General features: G+C 43.7%; 1 long non-coding RNA gene across 1 annotated transcript; it reads left to right on the forward strand.

Moving 5' to 3' along the window:
* Positions 1–2,708: 2,708 nt before the first annotated feature.
* Positions 2,709–21,869, forward strand: LOC124230975 (uncharacterized). The gene is made up of 3 exons (XR_006886332.1): positions 2,709–2,834; positions 12,418–12,481; positions 20,696–21,869. It is a non-coding gene; the product is annotated as an uncharacterized LOC124230975 (long non-coding RNA).
* The last annotated feature ends 1,339 nt before the right edge of the window (positions 21,870–23,208 follow it).

A 23,208-nucleotide genomic window follows, 5' to 3' on the forward strand; every position in this document is an offset into this window, starting at 1 on the left:
CTGTCACATTTTTGTATGCTTTGTGAACAGTCACTGATGGCCCTTTTTTCCGGAATATCTTTTTAAGATAACATCTTTCTCAGCGTGAAGTGCAGGCATGCTTGCTGTCCATTATTTAAGATCTGGGTCCCTAAGCTTAGGCTTCCTCTCTTGTGATGTGCCTCACTGTGTGTACAGGTGTCACCTGGCCTTCTTTGTGTTGCCTTTGGGAATTGGGGCTTAAGGAACCAGCACAAGAAAATGCCAATACTCTTGCTACTACTATTGCTGTGAATATAGAAGTCCTCTGTTTCCGACCTAGAAGTCTTGTGTCTTCTGCCAGCATCCATGAAACTGTGGCAGGCTAACTTGTGAGCTTGCAAGGAGGGTAAAATCTCAGAGGCTTCGCAGTTCTTGACAACCTCTCATTTCTTTCTCATATAATGCACTCCCTCGACCCACCAACTAACACCCCTTTTGCCTATGATCCTTAAAGCCACCTTGGTGGTTTGGGCCAAGGGGAAACCACTCATACAGAGGTGGGAACAAACCAAAGAATCAAATTAAAGAGCAAGGCTGAAGCTAGGGTACACGAAAATATCAGAAAGCTTGGTTTAAGCCCAAGACCAGAGGAGGGTCACTGTAATTCTGGGCTGTTTACAGCTATATTGTTGGTTATGTGTTCCAGTCAACTGACTGACAGACAATTCTAAACACGCTTAGGTGAACAAACTCTTTGGTTTTCTCATACAGAAAATGAAAGGAGTTGGATTAGATTATTTCCGAGGTTCCTTCTAGCTATAAAATTTGTCCTTTATGAATTTGTAACAGGCTGCCTAGTACACACATTAGGCACTTGACCTAATTTAAAATAATGATTGCAAAGAGGACCATGGTGCAGTGGAAAGAACATGGCATTAGAAGTTAAGAAGCCTGAATTTCCAGGCCCAGTCTGCCTACAGGCTGTGTGATACTGGACAAGTCACTCAGTGTAGCTTGAGGAGGCAAGTGTGGGGTGCACACACAGATGCTTTTATGTGGCTCAAGGATGTGGCCTCAAATGACACAGTGAAAAAGTAAGTTTCTTTTCAATACTCTTTTTATTTTTTTGATTATGCCAAAGAGAGGGTCTTAGTTTAGCATGACTGTGTCTTTAACAGCTCTCTAAGACCTGCTAATCTTCCTTTTTGGCAGAGAGAAGTCTCAAGCTCAGACACTTCACAGACAGCACCAGCTAGAGAGCATTTAATAACATTGTGTAGCTGTCATTTTATTTACTTTTATTTTGATTTCCATTTATGGCAAATAATACAAGTTTTCCATTTATGGAAATTATACAAAGTTTCCTTTAAAAGTAAATTAGTTATGAAAATGTTCTAAAACTGATTGTGGTAACAGTTGCACAAGTCTATGAATATACTAAAAAACGTTAAATTGTATACTTTATATGGGTGAATTGGATGGTATGTGAACTAATATATCAATAAAGCTGTTTTTAAAAGTAAATTAATTAAAGTAAAAAGGGGGACTAATTCAAATGAAATATTAAGCAAAAATATAGTATAGGCAGTCAGTTGATAGAGAAAAAGTTGTACAGATGCAGGCTAAAGTTTGGAAAAACACTGATGAGCTCCGGAGAAAGACACTTTTGCCAGCAATTGGGATCTTGGACAAGTTTCTTAACACTTCTAATCCCATTTCCTGGCCCACGAAATGGAAATAGTAGTATTTCTCTTGATTTGTCAAGAGGAAGGTAACATAGCACCCGAAACCCTCAGCCCAGGGCCCAGCACATAGGTGGCTTCTGATAGAAGGGAACAGTGGATGACTTGACTGAGCGCCCATCCAGGCGCCAGCCCTGGCCTTGCACATATTAACTCCCACATCCTCACAATAAGCCCTTGCTGTAGATACTGTTATTCCCATTTAATAACCCTGTGGAGGAGATATTGTTATTTTCGTGTTACAGATAAGTGAGGTGAGGCTCAGAGAGGTTAAGTAACTTGTCTGGAGTCATAGACTAGTAAGTGGCTCCAAATGAGGTTCAAACTCCAGTCTCTCTGAGGTTGAAGCTCTGCTCTTTCTTCTTCACCACATTGCCCCCTCCCACCAACCTTGAAGCCAGACCCGATTAAATAGGATCCACCTGGCTACAGATGGGGAGAGGGGAACACAGAAGGAATTCTGCATCCCTGTCTTGCAGATGAGCATCCTCGGTCTTGCTGCCAGTCCGGGACAGCCTTGGAGACCCTGGTGCCTGGTTCTGGTTTCTCACTATCTCCCCTGTCCCCACTTGTCCAGTGGAAAATTCCCTTTCTTCATCCAGTTCTCTAGAGGCTGGAGTCATTTTGATGGCCTCTCATTCCTGTTGCCGAGTCCCCACTACGGTCTGCTTGGCTTTCCGTCTACCATTCACTTGCCCATTTAGACTTTGGCCATTTGTTTGACATTGAACCAGCGCTGATGCTTGACCGTCTGAGGCTTGCCTAGTTGTCTTGGTCCCCACCAGTCTTCTGGTTTGCTGCTGACCTCCCTACAACAAAATAATCAAACCATGGCTATGCGAGGGCACACTCAGCAGACGTTGGGATCTGACTAAGTCACACAGCTGGGAGCCAGGACGTGAATGCAAGACCAGGGAATCAGGTTCCCAGGATCTGGAGCAAGTCAAAGGTTAGGCGGGAGGTTAGCCACACTGAGAGGCAGAGTTGCAGCTGGCATAGGTCAGAGTCCAGCAGGTGAAGCCCAGCACCAGTGTGGGGACTACTGTCTGCTTGCTCTCTTTTTGCTTCTTCTCTCCAGGAATAAGGCTGAAGGCAGAGAGAAAGCCACTCAGGATTTCCCACTTCCAGAAGGTAAGAGTGAATAAAGTAGCAGCAGCAGCCACAGGCCAGTATTCAAAACAGCTTTGAGTCTCCTGTCAAGGTCTGCCTCAGGAAGGCAGTGGCTGTGGGGCTGGACGGCTGGGGCCTGCTCCTAGGCCAGCTGCTGGCAGCACGATGATGGGGGAACTCTGAGGACGGGGGTGTGAGGCCTGGAGCCTGCCACCGAGCCAGCTTTGAGACCTTGCATGAGTCCCTCATTTCTTGGACCTCCATTTCTCCACTTAGAAAAGGAGAGTTGGGACAATGCTAAGGGTTTCCAACCTTCAAATATGAAGATTTCTTTTTCAAAGCAAAATATTTCAAAGACTCCACAGGATGGCAGTGGTAATTTTGATATCTGTGGATCAAAAATTTCATATTGATAAAAATGATGATCACTTTTGTATCTTTTTAAGGAATTTGCATTTTATTAATCACAGGAACATCTACTGTTATTTACAAATATTTGGGATGCAACATCCTTTAAGGCCCAGAGTCACAGCCTCCATGAAAAGCTCCTACTCAAATCCAGCCAGTAGAGCATTCATCTTCCTTAGAACTCACAGAAGTTAGTCACCTATACCTTTGACTTGAAAAATATAAGGGACACCAGAGCACTGGGCCAATGTTTTTCAAACTTTTACTTATTATAAAGTCCATCGATGATGCTAATATGATGGAACAAAATTCGAAAGAAGGAATGAAGGGTGACATTTCTGACTTTTTGATTGCCCAGCTTCAGAATCCCTTCCCAGGTGTATGGAAGGCTCCATCTTATGAGTCTTAGTGGAAGTTAGAGCCCACTGCTGGCCTCACTATAGAGGCTGAAATCACCAGATGCTGGCTTCCCAGCCTCCCAGCAGGGCTCAGACAGATGACCTGGGCTTGGCCCATTAGGTGCACTGCCCTGGACTCTGAATCAGAGACCAGAGAACCTTTTCTGGCGCAGGTGGCAGCAGTTGCAGCCACCATGTCCAGGTTCCGGGGTAGCAGCAGCAGCAGGGCCATCATTCAGTCTCTGACCTTGGTTGTGGCCCAAGCTTCCCAGGGTTCTGAGGCCAGGGGAGGACTTTCTGGATAGCTTCTGTGCCACGGTTTTGGCCATGCTCCTGGCTGCTGCCCAGCATCCTTTGTTCTCATTCATGCCCTGTGCCTGGCTCTTCGGCTTTCCAAGAGATTCTGTGAGCTCTCCAATACCTTTTCCACAAATTCCCCTTTTGCTTAACTCATCCAGAGCCAGTTCCTGTTGCATTTTTAAGTCAGAGCCCTGACCAACTCACAGTCTTACGTCAGTCTCAGCATCCAACTTATTTTTGTATTTTGCTTTAGTCACACAGTTCTGAGAAAATTCTGATCCTATGGATGGATGGTGTCTTAGTCCATTCATGCTGCTATAACAAAATACCATAGGCTGGGTGGCTTATAAACAACAGAAATTTATTTCTCACAGTTCTGGAGACTGGAAGTCCAAGATAGATTGCCAGCATTGTCGGGTGAGGGCCCTCTTCTGAGTTGCAGGTTCTCATTACATCCTCACATGGCAGAAAGGTCTAGGGAGATCTGTGGGGTTTTTCCTATAAGGGCACTAATCCCTATCATCAGGGCTCCACCTTCATGAACTAATCACTTCCCAAAGGCCCCACCTCTTAATAGCATCACCTTGGGGATTAGGATTTCAATATATGAATTTGGGGGGATACAAACATTCAGGCCACAGCAGATGGTTATAAATAAGAATGATGGACACCACTACATAGCACCCACTCTATGTCAGGCCCTGTTCTAACTGCTTCATGTACATTAACTCACTTAACAAACCTTTGAGGTGGGCCTGTTGTTAATATTCTCTTTTTATATATGAGAAAACTGAAGTACAGAGTGGAGTAATTTGCCTAAGGTCAAGGATTTAATCAAGGAAGTCCTTCTCCAGGGTTTGTGCTCTTAACTCTGTTAACAGCTTTTTTTTCATAGCTTGTCTTTCGAGATTAGACTAGTCTTCAATTAAACCAATCTAGAAGCTAGAAAAAGAAGTCATGGAAATTTCTGTTTCAAAGTTGAATGAGTAATTATGAAATACTATCTAGCAATTGCTCTTCTTCCTCATCATAAATGTAAAAGTGAGTCAATAAACAACTAAAACTTACAAGTACTAAACAAACAAGACAACTTCATCACTATATTGTCACTGTGACAAGCCTGGTGGTTTATTGGAGCCCGGTGGACCCCAGTACAGGAAGTAGTCAGATCTCCATTGCTCTGCTCTTCATAAGCAGACATGCCCAGGCTGGTGCAGTGCTGAATCTCGCAGGCACACCCACCGTCACTGCCAACCTGGGCTCAGAGTGTCAGGAGGATCTGCGCCAAAGTCCGCACAAAACTGAGTTTACAAAAAAATTACCAGTGTCACCAGGGCACAGGAGTCAACTGAAAGAACTCCCAGTGGCCAAAGCTGGAACAATTTGAGGAACAGGATGCAGTTGTATTAGATTATAATCCAAAGTATAAGATAAATATCCAGGAGTCCATACTTACCTACTTTTTTTTTTTTTGAGGAAGATGAGTCCTGAGCTAACATCTACCACCAATCTTCCTCTTTTTGCTGAGGAATATTGGCCCTGAGCTAACATCTGTGCCCATCTTCCTCTGTTTTATACGTGGGACGCCTGCCATAGTATGGCTTGATGAGCGGGGCTAGGTCTGCCTCCAGGATCTGAACCAGCGAACCCTGGGCCGCCAAAGCGGAGTGCAAGAACTTAACTGCTATGCCACTGGGCCAGCTGCTACATAAATTTTTTAAAAAGAAAACTTTGCAGTGGAGAAATCTGACAAACACTGTTTCAGGCAGGTGATCAAGATCAACATCAACAGTTGTAAATCATGTTGACAGCATGTCCTTTTTTTTTTGAGGAAGATTAGCCCTGAGCTAACATCCGCCACCAGCCCTCCTCTTTTTGCTGAGGAAGATTGGCCCTGACCTAACATCTGTGCCCATCTTCCTCTATTTTATATGTGGGACGCCTGCCAGAGCATGGCTTGATACGCAGTGCATAGGTCCATGCCCGGAATCCAAACTGGTGAACCCTGGAGCCCCAAAGTGGAGGGCACCAATTTAACCACTAAGCCATTGGGCGGCCTGACAGCATGTACTTTTGATACAATGTGATGAAAATGGCACTTCACCTCTGTGATCTTCCTCCTAAAAGCCTATAACACCAGTTTACTCGTGAGAAAAACATCAGACCAATCCCAGCAGAGGGGTGTCCTACAAAATACTCAACCAGGTCTTACAAGGTCACCAAAAACAAGGAAAGTCTGAGAAACAGTTACAGCCAAGAGAAGCCTAAGAAGACATGGCACTCTAATGTAATGAGGTATCCTAGGTGGGATTCTGGAACAGAAACAGCCTATTGGATAAAAACTAAGGAGATCTGAATAAGCCTTCAGTTAATAATAATGTCTCAATATTGATTTATTAATTGTGACAAATGTACCATACCAATGTAAGATGTTCATAATAGGGGAAAATGAGCTGAGGAGGGGAGGGTAATATGAGAATTCTGTACTGTCTGCTCTATTTCTTGGTCAATCTAAAATTTTTCTTAAAAAAATAAAGTTTATGAATTAAAAAAATAATAATAAAATTGACTGCCCTGCCCTCAAAAAAATTAGTTTACCTGGTGATGCAACTTAGACCACTGACGTCTTGATGGGCTAAAAGTATGTATTTAATGCATTCACATTGTTACAGACTTATCACTTTTTTAAATACTTACATATTTTTAAATGAAATTCTAATCTTCACATTGCATCCTTCGATCATCTCAGAGCAGCTGAGCACAATTTGAGCTGCTCTGACACAGGTAACGTCCTTTGTCCCTAAAACTCTCTGGATCTCTAAGATAGAGGAAAAACTCCATACCTCAAGGCAAAGCACTTGAAAACAAGGCAATAACTTCCCTCCCCCACTCCCCACCCAAAACACCGTGTGAGCAACTGTTCAAGCCAAGGCTGCAGTTGTCTTTGTCCTGCATTTGCCTGTCAAGCCCAGCGCTCCTCGGCAGCGGGAAGGGCAGAAGGCTGGTATGAAGCAGGACAACAGATGGCTGGGACATGTCCTCTTGAAGCTCAGCTGCCCTGGCCAGCCTGCAAGCTGTGTACATTTCAAACGTTTGAGGTTCAACCAAAAGAGACGAGTAATGATTTTCAATCACTTGCTGAAACACATGGCTAATCCTTGGGTAGCCGGAGAAGAGTGCTTTCAAAACTCACTTAAATCCAGTGCAGAGAACAGGAAACTCTGTGTGCTTTCTCGGCTTTGAACCCAGATCAGGCCATCCTGGGGGCAGTTGGGCATTTGTCCAGGGTCCAATGTGCATCCTGCTTTCTATGCTTTTGGGAGTTTTGGTGCGCGTGCTTGTTTGAGGTGAGGGTTAGGAGGGGAAAGGCTGTTTAGCAGGTTGGTTTGCATCCTGAGAAATTGTGCACCCTGGCATTTGCCTTCTGGTCTGGAGTTGGGAGATCTCTAGGTCAACCTGTGTCATAGATTCCGTCAGTTCTATTTCCTTGTCGTGGTTCAAGCCCTTTTCTCTCACTTGGATTACAACAGTCTCCTGTAGTTGCTTCTCGGCCCCGTGTTGTTAGGCCTTCCCACTGTGTGAGGTCATCTGCGTTACTCTGCAGCATCTCCCATCGTGAATACATGCTTTCCTTGCCCCCTCATCTCTCTCTTGCTACTGTTCCCATTTCTCCCCTTCACCACCAAGCTTCTTGAACTAGTAACCTGCTCTCTCTGGCTCCAGTCTTCACTTCTTCTTCATTCGCCTGTCCCTACTGTATCACTGAAACTTCTCTTGTCAAGGTCACCAGCAACTTCTATGCTGCAAAATCCAGGGGGTTTATCCCTCTCCTCATCGAACTTAACCCCTCAAGAGCATCTGACACAGTCGGCCACTTCCTCCTTCTTTAAGCACCCTTCTTTCTTGCTTTTCATGATTACTCTCTCCTGGTTTTCCTTCTATCTCTTTAGCCTCCTCTTCTCAGTCTCCTTGGCAGCCCTCTCCTCCTTCAACTGGCTGCTATATGTTGGGGTACCTCAGGGATTAGTCCTGAAACAGCTTTTAGTCTCTGAAGCTCAAAGGATGATGTCATGCAGTCCCAGAGCTAAATACCACTCGAATACCGATGACTCTCGATTTTACGTCTCCATCCCTGAGCCCAGACTCATCCATCCAACCACTCGCTTTATGTCTCCACTTGGCTGTCTCAACAGACACCTCAAATCATGTATTTCCCAAATAGAGCCCTTGATTCTCTTTATCCTCAAACTCTCCCCCGCTTCTCTTTCCTCTCAGCCCTTTAACATCTTCAATCCATCTATTTGCTCAGGCCAAGATAAGAAGTCACCTTTCATTCTTCTTTTTCCGTCCTCCCCTCCATGCAATCTACCACTGTGTTCAGTCAGTTTTACTTCCGATATATCTTGTCTCTACCCTACTTTTCTCTCCATCTCCACAGACACCTTCCTAGTCTAAGCTATCACCATTTTTCACCTGCCCAACTGAAATAGGCTCTTGACTGGCCCCCTGCTTCACAGTGGTCCTGCCCCAATTCACTCTCCACCAGCAGTGAGAATGAACATTTCAAAACGTAAGTTGGTGACATTCAGTCAATCTTTCATTCAAGGAATATTTATTGAGTGCCTAATATGTGCCAGGCGATGAACAAATAGACAAAAGTCCCTGCCTGTGAGGAGATGACAGTCTAGTGGTGGAAGATGGGCAGTAAGCATAATTAAAGTAAATTATGTGATATGTTAGAAGATGATAGATAATATGGAATAAAATAGATCAGGGTAAGGGGGTCTCAGGGAGCATATGTATGTGTTTTTGTTACAGGGGGTTGTTATGATTTTAAATAGGGGAGTCAGAAATGTTTGATCTCTAAATATCATTTCCCACTAAAGGGATTTCCTAAGAGAAGTGATCATTCCAAGTCTAGGCTAGAAATGTGTGAGATTAATCTGGAACATCTTGTATCATCAGAAAGCAAAGAAGCTAGCAAAGACCACAGGGGTGGCATCAAAAAGACTCAGAAACCAAGTTCAAGGGGCTCCCACTGGCCAAACATGGGACAATTTGAGTGTCTAAAAGAATAATGATAGCAATGGATAAAAAGATATACAAGTCCCTGGTATACAAAATCCCTGAGTTCATAATAATACTTTTTTTTTTTTTGAGGAAGATTAACCCTAAGCTAACATTCACCACCAATCCTCCTCTTTTTGCTGAGAAAGATTGGCCCTGAGCTAACATCCGTGCCCATCTTCCTCTACTTTATATGTGGGGCGCCTGCCACAGCATGGCTTGCCAAGCAGTGTCATGTCTGTAGCCGGGATCCAAACCAGGGAACCACAGGCCGCGCAAGCTGAACATGCGCACTTAACTGCTGCACCACCAGGCCGGCCCCCATAATACTTTAAAAAACCCCATAACTCACTGGTCACCTATGGAGGATGCTAGGGAACCAATTATTCTGAAAACTGATGAATAAAAGGAAAGAATTAAGTATGTATCCTGCCTTTCCTGTATGAAAATGACCAGGTAAACCAAATAGTTGATGAGGGAAAACTTCTCTTTATGGACATATTCCAGCAAAGAAATGAAGAAAAAAAAGAATTAGAACATTATAATTTTACACCCTCTAGGGAAGTAATCAATCTAGCCATGAGCATCAACAACTGATAACATCACAAAGAGAGAGAGCAAGATATCATGCGCCTCCTGATGGATGGATACAATACCTCTTATGAAATCAGGGTTGAATGGAAAACATTGCAAATAATGTTTAATGTAAATATGCCCCAAATATTCCATGAGACGTACTAAAAATCATTCCTTATTTATCTGAAATTCAAATTTAACTGGGCATCGTATTTTTATTTACTAAGCCTGGCAACCCTAGAGATAGTCTAGCCAAAAAAGTCAGACCTAAATCTGATTAAACCTCAAAATCTAACTACCAGGAATCACAGGAGACACCTGTCGAACGACACCACCATGGCAACGTCATCATCAATAGGCAGACTGTGAGGAGAGACCGCCTAAGTTTTTCAAATAGATTGAGAAAGAGAGAGAGAAAGGGAACTGGAAGGGCAAGGGGGGAGAGAAGTTTGTTTGGATTCTGATTGAAAAACTCAAGGGTAGGAACAGCCACTATGAAAAATAGTCTGGCGTATGAAGTCCACTATGAAAATTACTCTGACTCCATGCTTCCTCTCTGGTCTCATGCCTCCTGCCTTATACCTTACAGTCCAGCAGCACCAGACACTTTGAATCAGGGTTCCCTAGAAACAACCTTGAGAGACGCTTGAGATCAAGTCTTGTTTTACTGAGCCACGTTGCAAGTGGAGTGGAAATGTGGGGAGAAAAGAAGGTGATTCTGCTTTGGGGGTGGGATGACATGAGAGCTGAGATGCAGCAACTGCAAGGTGAGAGGCTCTCTGGGACAGGAACAAAGATGCTTTAAAAAGGGGGTGATTAGGAAGTTTTGCTGGTGATGAGTGGTGTATGCCCCTCCTTTGTCTGCTCATGGGACGCCTTTGCAGCAGGGTGATTTGGATGCTGGGATGGGTCTCCAAGGTACAGCAGAGTGGCTCAAGAAGACCCAGTTACATTCAAGCTGTATCACACCAGGTTCTGTTTATATCTCTGTCCCCACCATGAGCTTCTCAAGGGTAGAAACTGTATTTCCAGCTTTAGATTTCCCACTGCCTGTCAAAGTGCGTGTCACTTCATACATATCTGATGAATGAATGAATAAATGAGTGAGTTAATGAATGAAGCCCCGTTCACCCTTTGCAGAGATGGTGTGAGATGGTGTTCTGATAAAACACACTGTGGCCATTAGATATACAACTGCCTCATGAAACACTGAAATTAACCTTTGCTATTTCCATACACCATAGAGGAGTATTTTAGGCTTAGAAACAAGGATCAGCTCACTGAGGCAGAAGCTTGGGAGTCATTCTCCCAGGCATCTTGAGACATTTCCTCTGTGATAGAAAGCCCAGCTTGCTTCCTGTTTTGGCTTGCAGCTTCAACTCTGAGTGTCTGCCACGTGCATGTCTCGTGAAGTGTTATGGCAGCTGTAGTGAGGCTTACATCACAATTAGGTGACAACCTTGGAAGAAGATCCTTGGACAAGTCAGGAAAAATAACAAGGGCAATCAGGAGTCTCACTCTAGGAAGGCCCGGCTGTTTTGAAAGGTCTGAGCCCGCACCACTCGCCCTCTGTTTACTCAGGAGTGAGATCAAGAGAAAGACAGAAGAGATAAAGATCCTGCTCCCTCACCTGATCCTCTGTCAAAGCAAAGGAAGGACAAAGGAAAAAGATGAGGGAAAGGCTACCGAGTGAAGATTCACATGCTTGAGTTAAAGGGTCTCCTTATATGACCATGATGTAAGAAGACATTTTTTTATATCTGAATAACCTTGTTCTTCCACATCATCATCTTAGGAGTTATGAAAGTATCCCATTGGTATTGCTATTAAAATATTTTGGGGTTTTTTCCTGAGGTTTTCGGGGGAAAAACAACAACCTAGACTTTTTTTTTTTTGAGGAAGATTAGCCCTGAGCTAACATCTGCTGCCAATCCTCCTCTTTTTGCTGAGGAAGACTGGCCCTGAGCTAACATCTGTGTCCATCTTCCTCTTCTTTATATGTGGGATGCCTGACACAGTATGACTTGCCAAGGGGTGCCGTGTCCACACCCAGGATCCAAATTGTTGAACCCTGGGCCGCTGAAGCGGAAGGTGCGCACTTAACCGCTGCACCACCGGGCTGGCCCCTAGACTTTTTTTCCCCCCAGCTTAATCATATACCTCCTTCCCCAGACACAGCTCTAAAGGACTCTGGATGGTCCAAAACCTCATCTCCTCCTTCAAAGATGGAGGTTTGTCTCCACTGGGGATGTGCTGTAAGTTACGCAGTCCAGTGAGGAGGCCTGGGAAGGTTTAGAGACAGCATCAAAACTCCAGTGGAGTAGTGTGAGGCTGCCCTGAGACTGGAGGCCCAGTGAGGGCAGAGGCCATGACTGTCTGTCCACCACTGACGCACAGTAAGCATGCAGTAAGAGTTTGCTGAATGAATGGGTGAATAAGAAAGACTGTCAATGCGTATGGAAGTCTAAGCTGTGCAACATGTATTACAAACTGGAAAAGAGAACCCCAATTTTTTTCATTTATTCAGTCTCACATAGGACCTGAAAATGGCATTTCCAGGTTCTTCTCAAGGAAGCTGAGCCCGTGTCATGGGAGTAAGAGGTGTTAGAGGCAGCGCCGGGCTCCGCCAGGACACTCTAGCACTCCCAAGAACGGCGCCCAAGTCCCAGGGGATTTGAAAAAAAAATTATGGACACAAATGCCAGATCCTGCCCTTCAGATGAAAACTCCAGACTGGTTTTTGGGCATGCTGATAAAACCTCAGCCTTGGGAGGTTGCATTAGTTTTCCAGGGCTGCTGTAAGCAAGTACCACAAATTTGGCAGCTTAAAACAACAGAAATTTATTGTCTCACAGTTCTGGAGACTAGAAGTCCAAAATCAAGGAGTCAGCAGAGCCATGCTTCCTCTGAAACCAACAGGTGAGTTCCTCCTTGCCTCGTCCTAGCTTCTGGTGGTTTGCTGGCAAACCCTGGCATCCCTTGGCTTGTAGCTGCAAATCTCTGACCTCTGCCTTCATCTTCACACGGCCTTCTCTCCCTGTGTGTCTGTCTTCACGTGACCATCTTCTTATCACGCCATCAATCACAGTGGATTAGGGGTCCTTCCTACTGCAGGATGACCTCATCTTAACTAATCGCATCCACAACGACCTATTTCTAAATAAGGTCAGATTCTGAGGTACTGGAGTTAAGATTTCAACATATCTTTTTGAGAGGAACACAATCCAATTCATAACAAGGCATTGTGGGAACATGTTACAGTTAAAACAGGATTCAGTGACCCAATTGGCCCAGAGAATCAAATCGCTACCTGCTCAGTCACTGCCTTCTGAAAGTCGATACAAAGCATCAGGCTCCAGTCGACCAAATTTCCCAGTGTATTAGCCAAGCCTGACCGTCCAAACCTTTCGGGCCTGCTGGTTTATGGAACTCTAACCCCAGGGTTGTGCTAACCATAGGTAACTCACTTCTGGGAGATAGCATTTCCCTGCCCTTTCTTCCCGAGCAGAAACTTTGCAATCAGAAAGATCCATTACTAGGGAAAAAAAGTTGTTTACTCCTCAATCTCTGGCCCTTCATGGTAAGAATAGTTTGAGTTCCAGGCCTGGCAATGCCACTGATGCTTGACGAACGCTTTCTGTCCTTATTTATATCGTGGCACACAGAGGGAAGAAAAGGTGGCATTTGTATAGCACAGGGGAAAAGGGACAGGGCTCCTCTAGCCACCTCAGGTCCTGCCCAACTTTCTGAATGCGAAGGAGATCACCATCTCAGGTCACCAGGCACTGATGGACCCTGGGAGGGAAGCCTAGGGATGGACAATTGTACCCAGCTGTCAATCTAGAGGTAGGAGTCTGACTCCACCTCCCCAACTCTCCCCTTCAGAGGATCTTCATTCAGTAACTCTAGACTTTTTCCTCACATGCATGTACATGCAACTTACCTGTAAAAATGAATTTAGGAGGCCGCAAGCGCCTAAATTACATCACTTCCATGAAGAATGACCACAACTCTAACTCCTTAGGGGAGGAAATTGTTCACAAGTAGAATAGACTTAAGATGTCTAAGATCACAAAGCAGCCCAGTGCCTACTCCAGGACCAGAGCTAGAACCCGTGACCACAGTCTTTTCCTCCAGGTTGGAGTCCTTCCTCACGGAAGATGACAGTCTCAGCAGAAGGAGAGACGGCTGGTTTGTGAGCAGGGCATGGGCTCTCATCCAGTCTCTATCTTGGATTACCTGAAGAGGTTTAGCCAGACTCCCTAGGCCGCAGTTCCCTGAAATGGCACAGATTCCTCTTAAACACCTTCTCCTCCAGGCAGCCCTCCTTGACTGTCTAGCCTGAATCTAGTGACCCTTCTGCGTGCTGTGGCATCTACTTTTACCATAGAAACTATTGTACCATAGAGTAACTTACTGTCTGTCTTATGAGGCTGTAAGCTCCTAGCTCTTATTTTCCTTTTATTGCTTACATCTAATACCTGATAGGCACATAAACTTACTAAACAAAACAAATATCACAAGTCATTTTAGGGACAGTGGACGACTACTTCCACAAGTCAGCCTCCTTTAAAAACCACACAGTTCTGCTTGGTGCCCTTAACAGTTCCCTCTCTGTTCACACCTGGTTCCAGGCAGCTATAAAATTGGCTGTGCTCTAAGTCAGGAACTACCCTGTCTCCTCCTCCTGACTTCCTGCCAATCCTTCTTGCTCAATTCTAGTTTCCTTAGTTTCCATGGGTTGCCACCTACCAGGATTTTCCCACTGAGAAGGGACGTCTTAAGAGGCGTTGGTTACACTCTGCCTGTGGGTGTCTCCTCTGATTCTTCCTCACTCCTCCCTTGGCAGCTCATTTGTGGGCCAGGCCCGGCCACCCCACCCAGGTCAATACCTGGGGCCCCAGGCGCTTGCTCATCAGGGAGGGGAGATGGGGCTGTCTGTGACCTCCCTTTATTTATTTCCCTGCTAATTTATTTATGTATTTACTATAACAGCTTTATTGAGATATAACTCACATACCATAAAATCCACCCATTTAAAGAGTGCAATTCAGTGGTTTTAGTATATTCACAGAATTGTGCAACTATCACCACTGCTTAATTCCAGAATATTTTCATCACCCCCAAAAAGAAGCTCCACCCATCAGCAGTCCCTTCCCATCCCCCCTTCCCCTAAGACCTGGCAACCTCTTATTTACTTTCCGTCTCTATGGATTTGCTTATCCTAGATATGTCATATAAATGGAATCATACAATATGTGGCCTTTTGTGTCTGGCTTCTCTCACTTAGCATAATGTTTTCAAGGTTCATCTATGTTGTAACATGTATTGGTGGTTCGTTCCTTTTTAGGGATGAATAATATCCCATGGTATGGACATACCACATTTTATTTAACCGTTCACAAGTTTGTGGACATTTGGGTTGTTTCTACTTTTTGGCTAGAACATTCATACACAAGTTTTTGTGTAAACATATGTTTTCAGTTCTCTTGGGTATACACCAGGCAGTGGAGTTGCTGGCTCACAAAGTAACTTTTTGGCTAACTTTTTGAGGAACAGCCAGACTGTTTTCTAAAGAGTTTCTACCATTTTACTGTCCCGCCAGCAATGTACGAGTGTCTAATTTCTCCACATCCTTATCAACACTTGTGATTATTTGTCTTTTTGATTTTAATCATCGTAGAGGGTGTGAAGTGATATCTCATTGTGGTTTTGATTTGCATTTCCCTGCCAACTAATGATGTTGATATCTTTTCATGTGCTTATTGACCATTTGTATGTCTGTTCAATTCCTTTGCCCACTTTAAAAATTGAGTTATTTATCTTTTTATCGTTGAGTTGTAAGAGTTTTTGTATATTCTGGCTGCAAGTCCCTTAACAGATATACGATTTGCAAATATTGTCTTTCATTCTGTGGGTGGTCTTTTTACTTTCTTGATGATGCTGTTTGAAGTGCAAAAATTTTAATTTCCATGAAGTCCAATTTATCTATTTTTTTCTTTCATCACGTATGCTTGTGATGTGACACTTAACAAACTATTGCTTAATCCAATGTCATGAAGATTCACTCCGCTGCTTTCTTCTAAGAGTTTTATCATCTTCAGCTCCTAGATTCACGACCTCCTCCCTTCATTGTTGGTTTATCACCTCCCAAAGACAAACGCATTTTGCAGCAGCTTTGTTTGGTGTAATATTCTCTGCATCATCTGTTGCCTTTACAATGGGATGAGACATCTCTTTAATAAAGTTGTTCCTATTTAGTTGTTCTATAAAACAAACATTCAAACCTTCAACAACCTTTGGCTTCCATCATGTCAAAAACAAACACATAATGTAATAAAATGTGCTTTCCAGCCTCCAATCAAGGTGTGCTTTGCCATAGAGCAGGAGTGGAGATGTTCCAGGCATTGACAATTTTGGAGGTGGTTTGAAGCTTGGTAGTTTGAACCAGGACGGATAACACGCTGTGACCTCAATCCTGAGGATGAAGGAATACAATTGCAGAACTCTTCACTGCGGGTCTTGATGCTTGCTTGGCAAGCTGTCACCTCACCACAAGCTGGACCACCCAGGTCTCTCTCTGCATCTGTGGCTCATTGTTCCTGTGGTTTTGATTATTAGATTCAGCCACTGTCTGGGCCATTGTCTGCCAAGATGTTTAGGTTTGGAAATCCTTCATTATGCCTCCAAGCAAATGATATCACATTTTCTCTCTGAATCCTGCATTCATTCATCTTTGAAAGTTGGTGACAAAATTCATCTTAATTTCCTTCCACATTGGTTTTGTATCATTGTTGATCCTCTCCAAATGATATGTTTATTCTCCTATTTGTCAGCAAACCCTTCACCTTTTTACTTGTTTGAATCCCTTTTGAAACAAGAAACAACTCCATTTAAAAAAAAAAAATCAAACTCTATTTTTCATCTGATTAAGTTTCCTAGGATTTAGATTTAGCACAACTGGAAGAATAGTGCCAGAAAGAAAGATAATTTAAATCTGACATATCTTTACGAACGAAGCCATTACTTTATCCTTTTTTGAACCATCCCTCCCCCAAACAATGCAATTAGCAAGGACTTCATTTATAAATTTCTACAATGAGATAGTCACCTTCTCTAGGAAGAAGCCGCTAAAATCCGGCCATCCAAAGTCTTTACTTTCTAGTAAGTCAGCCCACACAATATGCAGAGAAATAGCTTGCCACTCTTCCAAGAGAGATTTTGAAGCTGATCTGTGATTATCTTCTGTTATCCAATAAACAGAAATAATATCCATCATCCAGGAAGCCACTGTGTGAGGAAACCTACGAAAGACCACAGAGCACATAAGCTCTTGGCTGCCAAAACTCCACGTCGTTTAGAGGTGTGGATCCAAAGGCCGACTTGGCTTCCTCTGGTGTTGGTTAGCTCCTAGAAATGCCAGGCCCTCCAGGTCAGGACAACATAACCAGACCTAAAGACCAAACAGTGGCATGGAGTCTTGATCCATCACATTCAGCGTCAAAATGCTTTTTAATGGAAATAACTGGGTTAATAACGTGCGTGTAAATTTCATTTAACATTGAGCCCTTAAAAGATGCCTATGAGATCTTGTTGATCTACTTGAAAAGAAGCATGTATAGAACAGTACGTATAATATGATGTCCCTTTTGGTAAAGTGTTTATACATGTTTTTAAAAGTCTAGAAAAGAAACACATTGAAGTGTTTTCTCCAGGTAATAAAACTACAAGTTTTCCATTTTATACTTAAAAAATTTTTTTCGGTGATGAATGTATTTTACTTTCAAAATTAAAAAATTAATTGGGTTAAAAAAAATTAGGTCTTACTGTGAACTCAAACGCAAGTTCAGAATTTTTAAAATATGCAGCCAAGAGTACATAGTCGAATCTGCTACTCTGCAGGAAAACTTTAAAAATAATCAGCCTTTAATGGTGGAGAAGCAGGCGGGGCCCAGCCCTAAATTCCAGGTCGCCGGGCAGTTTGCCAGGGCAGCAGGCTCATGGTGCTTCTGCCCCCTGCTGGATAACTCTGGAAAGTGCAGGCTCTGGCCCAAAGAGTTTTTCCAGGGAAGTGACCCTGGAGACATGAGTGTTTACGAACCCAGTGACACTTGGAAAAACTGGCCGTATTGCTCAAAACTATTCTGGAAGTTATTGCCACAGGGCAACTAATCATGCAGCAATTCTTTCATGCTCCCTACTTCCTTTTTTTAACACACGCATTTATTTTTTTCTTAAAGATTGGCACCTGAGCTAACATCTGTTGCCAATCTTCTTTTCTTTCTTCTTCTTCTCCCCAAAGCCCCCCAGTACATAGTTGTATATTCTAGTTGTGAGTGCCACTGGTTGCGGCATGTGGGATGCCACTTCAGCATGGCTTGATGAGCGGTGCCATGTCGGCACCCAGAATGCCAACTGGCGAAACCCTGGGCTGCAGAAGCAGAGCACACGAACTTAACCACTCAGCCATGGGGCCAGCCCCCACACATTTATTTTTTGAATGTCCCAAACTTTGTTCCAGGTATTTATATATGTGTAGAATGTACAGATGAAAACATAGATGTGTTTTGTGCCACCTTCCATTTTATAGTTTAAATTGTATGGTATTGTACTTTTTATTCCTTGGTTTTCTCATCTATCAATATATCCTGGCAGGGTCAGGACTAGGGTGAGGCAAGCCAGACCTGCATAACCCTGAGAGTGGCCTTACGCTTTGTGTCCTCTGCCGGTACATACAGGTCAGCTTCGTTCTTTTTGACCCCTGAATAGTATTCTATGGTATAAACAGGCCACAGTGAACCATTCCCTCTTGATGAACCTTTAGGTTGTTTCCGATTTTTAGCTATTACTAAAATGCTCTGTTGAAATCCTTATAGATGCCTCCTTGTGCATGCAGCCCAAGTTATAATGTTTTACTTTACAGTTTGTGTCTTTTATACCTCCTTTAAGGGGCCTTCCATACTCTAAGGTTATACTGGTGTCTTCCTGCATTTTCTTTTTCCTTTTTTTTCCCCTCTTGGACCTCGGGTGCAGAGTTGAGTTAAACACAGTTGTGGGCTCCTCGGTTCATGCTCTCCACAGTCGTCATTGGTCTATGTAAGACACTTCTTTTTTAAAAATTCTCTTTTATCCTCATTTCCCACTCCCATTCCCCTGCCCACCGTAGACAATCACTCTGATGTGTTTGATAGGTATAATAGCATTTGTTTGTTTCCTTGTAAAATACGCAGCGTAGATATGGAATATTTGTGTAAATGACATTGTGCCATAGACCTTATTCCGTTTCTTATGATTTGCATTTAGCACTGTTGTACAAGCTAGCCATGTGGCCACAGTACATGCAGCTTCCTGCTCCCAACTGCTTCACTCATCCCTTCCCCCAGGAGTGAGCCCCTGGAGCCTTCAACCCCCATTACCACAAACAGCCCTGCGGTGAACAGCCTCGTGTGCAGTTGGTCCTATGTGGGAAGTTCTCTGGGATTTATTTCCAGATTGCTTACATTTTCTTCTAGCACTTTCATAGTTTGTTTTTTCTCCACTTCATGCGCCCATCCACACTAGATTAGTCTACCTGAGCACATTTAGCTTCTGCTATGATTTTGACTCTATTAGTTCTTGAAATTTTCTGTTGGTTAAAAACATTCTTAATTTCCATTTTGACCATGTTTGTCTTCAACATTCTATTTGAACTAGGGTTGGGGGGTTTTTGTTTTTGTTTCACTTGAATCTCAGCTCCCAGATTTGTGTCAGATGATTATAATATAACTTAGTTTGAGTCCCTTTGAAAGCAGAGCCAAGACAAGGACTTTGGTGACAATAGTTTATTTGGGAGGATATCCCAGGAAGACAGTGGGGCGAGGAGGGAGTGACAGAGGGAAGAAGCAAAAACCAATGAAAGATGCATCATTGAGCTGGTTATCACTAGGGAAGATTGGCACAATCTCCCTGGAGACCCTTTGAAGAACCATGTAAAAACCACCTAGAATTGTCCCTCTGACATATGTGAGGTTGGAACATTTATCCATCAACCTTCGTCCTCCGTTGCTTGAAAGTTACCCTTGGGGGGGCCACCACTCTCCCCCTAGACCCACACTTTTCTGCTATAGCTGTGCCTGCAAGTAGACTGAACAAGTCTCCAAGCTAGGAGAAAATCCTGAGGCAGAAAAGCTGAGTGGGTCGCTGGTACTTGAGACGGGAAGCCGTCAGCATGCACGGGAGCTGTTGGCTCTTGGCTGCCCTGTGGGTATGCACGTCTTTGCTATCGCTATCTGACCCACTTCTTTTCCTAGACCCTGCTATTTATGTATTAACTACATCTAACATCTCTGTCCTGACCCAGTGAGACCCACTCAAACCTCTCCCTGGGCTGGACCTATCACAGCTTTCCCTCTGTTTCCCTGGCCCCAGCCCCTCCGCTCACCCCTCTGGCCAGCCTTCAGAGCCCACCTCTAGAAATTTGGCACTTTCCTCCCACCCACCAGATGTGCCCCTTTCATTTCTCCCCCCGGCTTCACTTCTACTTTCTTTCTCTTTTCTCTTTCATTTATGCTTTAAGCCTGCCAGGATCCCCAATAGCATCAGAGAACCCTACTCAGATATTTGCTTGCCTGCTTTCACAGAAATTGCCCACACTCAGCTTCAAATAATAAAAATAAGCAGAACGATCCTGAATACTGTTGGAGCACTTACCAAGTGGCGAGCCCTGCGTGAAATGTGATTTAGTCATTTCCTTATTTCACCTTCACAACAACCTCATGAAGTACCATCAGCGTGTCAGTTTCATAGACGAGGAAACCGGCTTGGAGAAGACGACTTCCTTAGCTGACCGAGCTGGGCCTCAAGCGTGGATGTCTGGCCTTAAGGATTTATTTTTGACCCCTCCAGTTAACTTAGCCATTAACTACCAACTGACCCTTAGAGAAAGGACTTCACTTCCTGTGCCTGGTTTTTGAACAGTCTTTATGCTAGCTTTTTTTCCTCGCAAGATTATTGAAAATACGAAATAAGATTTTTTAAAAATAACAAATATAACAGCTTGGCTATTTTTTCTTGTTTGTTTGGTTTTGGTTTCTGTTTTTTGTTTTTTGTGTTCTTGGTTCATGGTGTAACCATCATGTGATACTTTCTTCCCAGGGCCAACTCTATGGATTTCTCCAGCCTCCAGATACCTGAAATTCTACAATTAGAAATTAATTCATTTGATGTCAGCTCACAGTTATATGGGAAAGGATACATAGTAATATTTCTCAGCCAACCACCTTAGCATGAGTGAATTTATGACCTTTTCTGAGAGTTAGTTTTGAAAGACGAGAATAGGGAAGAAGCATGAATGCACTAAGCCTGGATTAAAGGGAAGCCACACCAGGTCATCACCCTAGAAAAACTCTTGCACATGTGCACCAGGATTTACGTGCAAGAATGTTCTTGGCAGCACAGTTCATAACAGACTCAAACTGGAAACAACCCTATCCACCAAGAATAGAATGGAAAAATGCATTGTAGTGTATTCATACAGTGGAATACAACACAGTGATGAAAATGAGTGACCTGCGGCTACACCAGAGACTTGTTTGAATTTCATAAAATTATGTTAGAGAAATAATGTGGACACAGAAGAATGTATTCAATAGGAATCCATACATGTAACGTTCAAATATAGGTGGTACAATTATAAAGAATAAGAAGGAAATTAATGTCAGAAACATCAGGATAAGAGTAGTTAATTCTAGTGGGGAGGGGAGGTTGTGTTCACTCAGGGGACACACAGGGGGCTTCTTGGAGGCTAATAATTGCAATTTCTTGACCTGGGTGTTGGTTACACAGAGGGTTGCTTTGCAATTATTTGTTAAACTGTCCAAATGTGTTCTATACATTTTTATATGTGTGCGTTTCATCTCATCTTTCCAAAAATTAAAAGGAAGGACAGGCAGGTAAGCCAGGCCCCCAAACCCAACCTCATTTCTTTGCATAGCTAATCCAGACCAGGTTCTAGGAGACCTGCAGGAGAAGTGGTCAGGGTTGGAACAGGTGGTGCAAAGCTCTGTACATAGCATCTGTGGATATTCAACCACGTTAGATCCCGCCAAACTGTTTCCCAAAGGTATTGAATCAACTTGCTCTCTCACCAGCAGTGAATAAGAATTCTTCTTGTTTTGCATCTTCACTATCATTTGATGCTGTCAGATTTTAAATTCTGCTTCTTTTGTGAGATATTTAAAGGCATCTCCTTAAGTTACATTATTCTAGTAATTAACGAAGTTGAGCATCTTTTTCATATATTTTTTGTCTTTTGTGAAATGCCTGTTCAAGTCTGTTGCCCATTTTTTTCTGTTGGGTTATTTGTCATTTTCTTATTGCTCTATTGGAGTGTGTGTATATATTGTGGATATTAAAGCTTTGCCAGTTGAAAATATCTTTTCCCATTCCATGGCTTGTTGCCTGTGTTTTTCTAGGTGGGAGGGACGCAGGCAGCAACGGTTTGCTGCCTCTGAATTCCTTTGCCTACTGCTTGGGTGCCTCGGGGAATTTGCTCAGCCTTCATGGGCAATAGCTGCCCTTTCTGACGCAACTTGAAGTACCTGGCACCAGAACCAGCGGCCCTGCTCTCCCCTCCCGCAGCAAGCTGCCCAGGAAGCAAGTGAGCCCCAACAAGAATGACATTGTAAGCCCTGTGCAGATAGAGCCTGTTTTGTGTTTTCTTCCCTTCTGCTCTCTTTCCATTAGCAGAGAAAATGAAGTTTTGGCACTGTCTCAACTGCATAAACTTCTACTTCATACATCAGTGCCGAAAAGAATAAAATGGGAAAGGACTTAGAGGTCGGCCAATTTCTGAAGCCTTTTGTCCTAGTCTGGATTTTACTGTCTGGACAGTGGTAGGCGCTACCTGAGAACTGTGAGGATGACTGTGCCAGGGCAGAGAGAGACGTTCACATCCTCCCAGGGGCAATGGGTCACATTACCTGCATCAGCATTCGAAGCCGACATAAAGAATGCCACTAATGGGCTTGGAGGTCATTAGCAACCCTCCCTGCAATATCTATTTGAATTTGGGACTGGCTTCCAGAGGAAGTGAGAGGGAATTGAGTTGTAGATGTACTGTTATTCTACGCTAATTCTCTCTGAGACAAGCTTGCCTCTCTGGTGAGGAGGGTGTGGTGGATTTTCAATTTATGGTTAATTTCAATAATTTTCACACGTGACAGGGATGAAAATTTTTGACGTGTAGTTAGTCATTCTCTCCCTTCCCTCCCCAGCCCTACCCCTTGTTATTTCAACCTCTTGATAGTTCTTGGTTTATGTGACATAGAAACCCCACTGTTTGTGGGCCAATGCATACTAGGGTAGGGGACAGTAGGAGAGGGCCCACGGCAGCTGGAGCTTGGGAGAACTGAAGATTTAAGCAACTGCATCAAGGATGGAACTTTGGGGCTGGAGAACTTGCTGTCTGTGGGACAAAGTAACTCCTTCTTCAACTGACCCAGAGAGATGCTTAGTAAAGGCTTTACTTTCAAGGCGGACTGGAGTCAGACTTGTGTTTCTTTTGACCAGAAATGCAGTGCCAAGGTAGGACTTAAGGAAGGAAGTGGGGGCTCAGCTGTATCTGGGTCACACTCATGTGCTTCTCTTTATCTGCACCAGCAGCATCC

Source organism: Equus quagga, chromosome 20 (assembly GCF_021613505.1).
Source record: "Equus quagga isolate Etosha38 chromosome 20, UCLA_HA_Equagga_1.0, whole genome shotgun sequence".
NCBI lineage: Eukaryota > Metazoa > Chordata > Mammalia > Perissodactyla > Equidae > Equus > Equus quagga.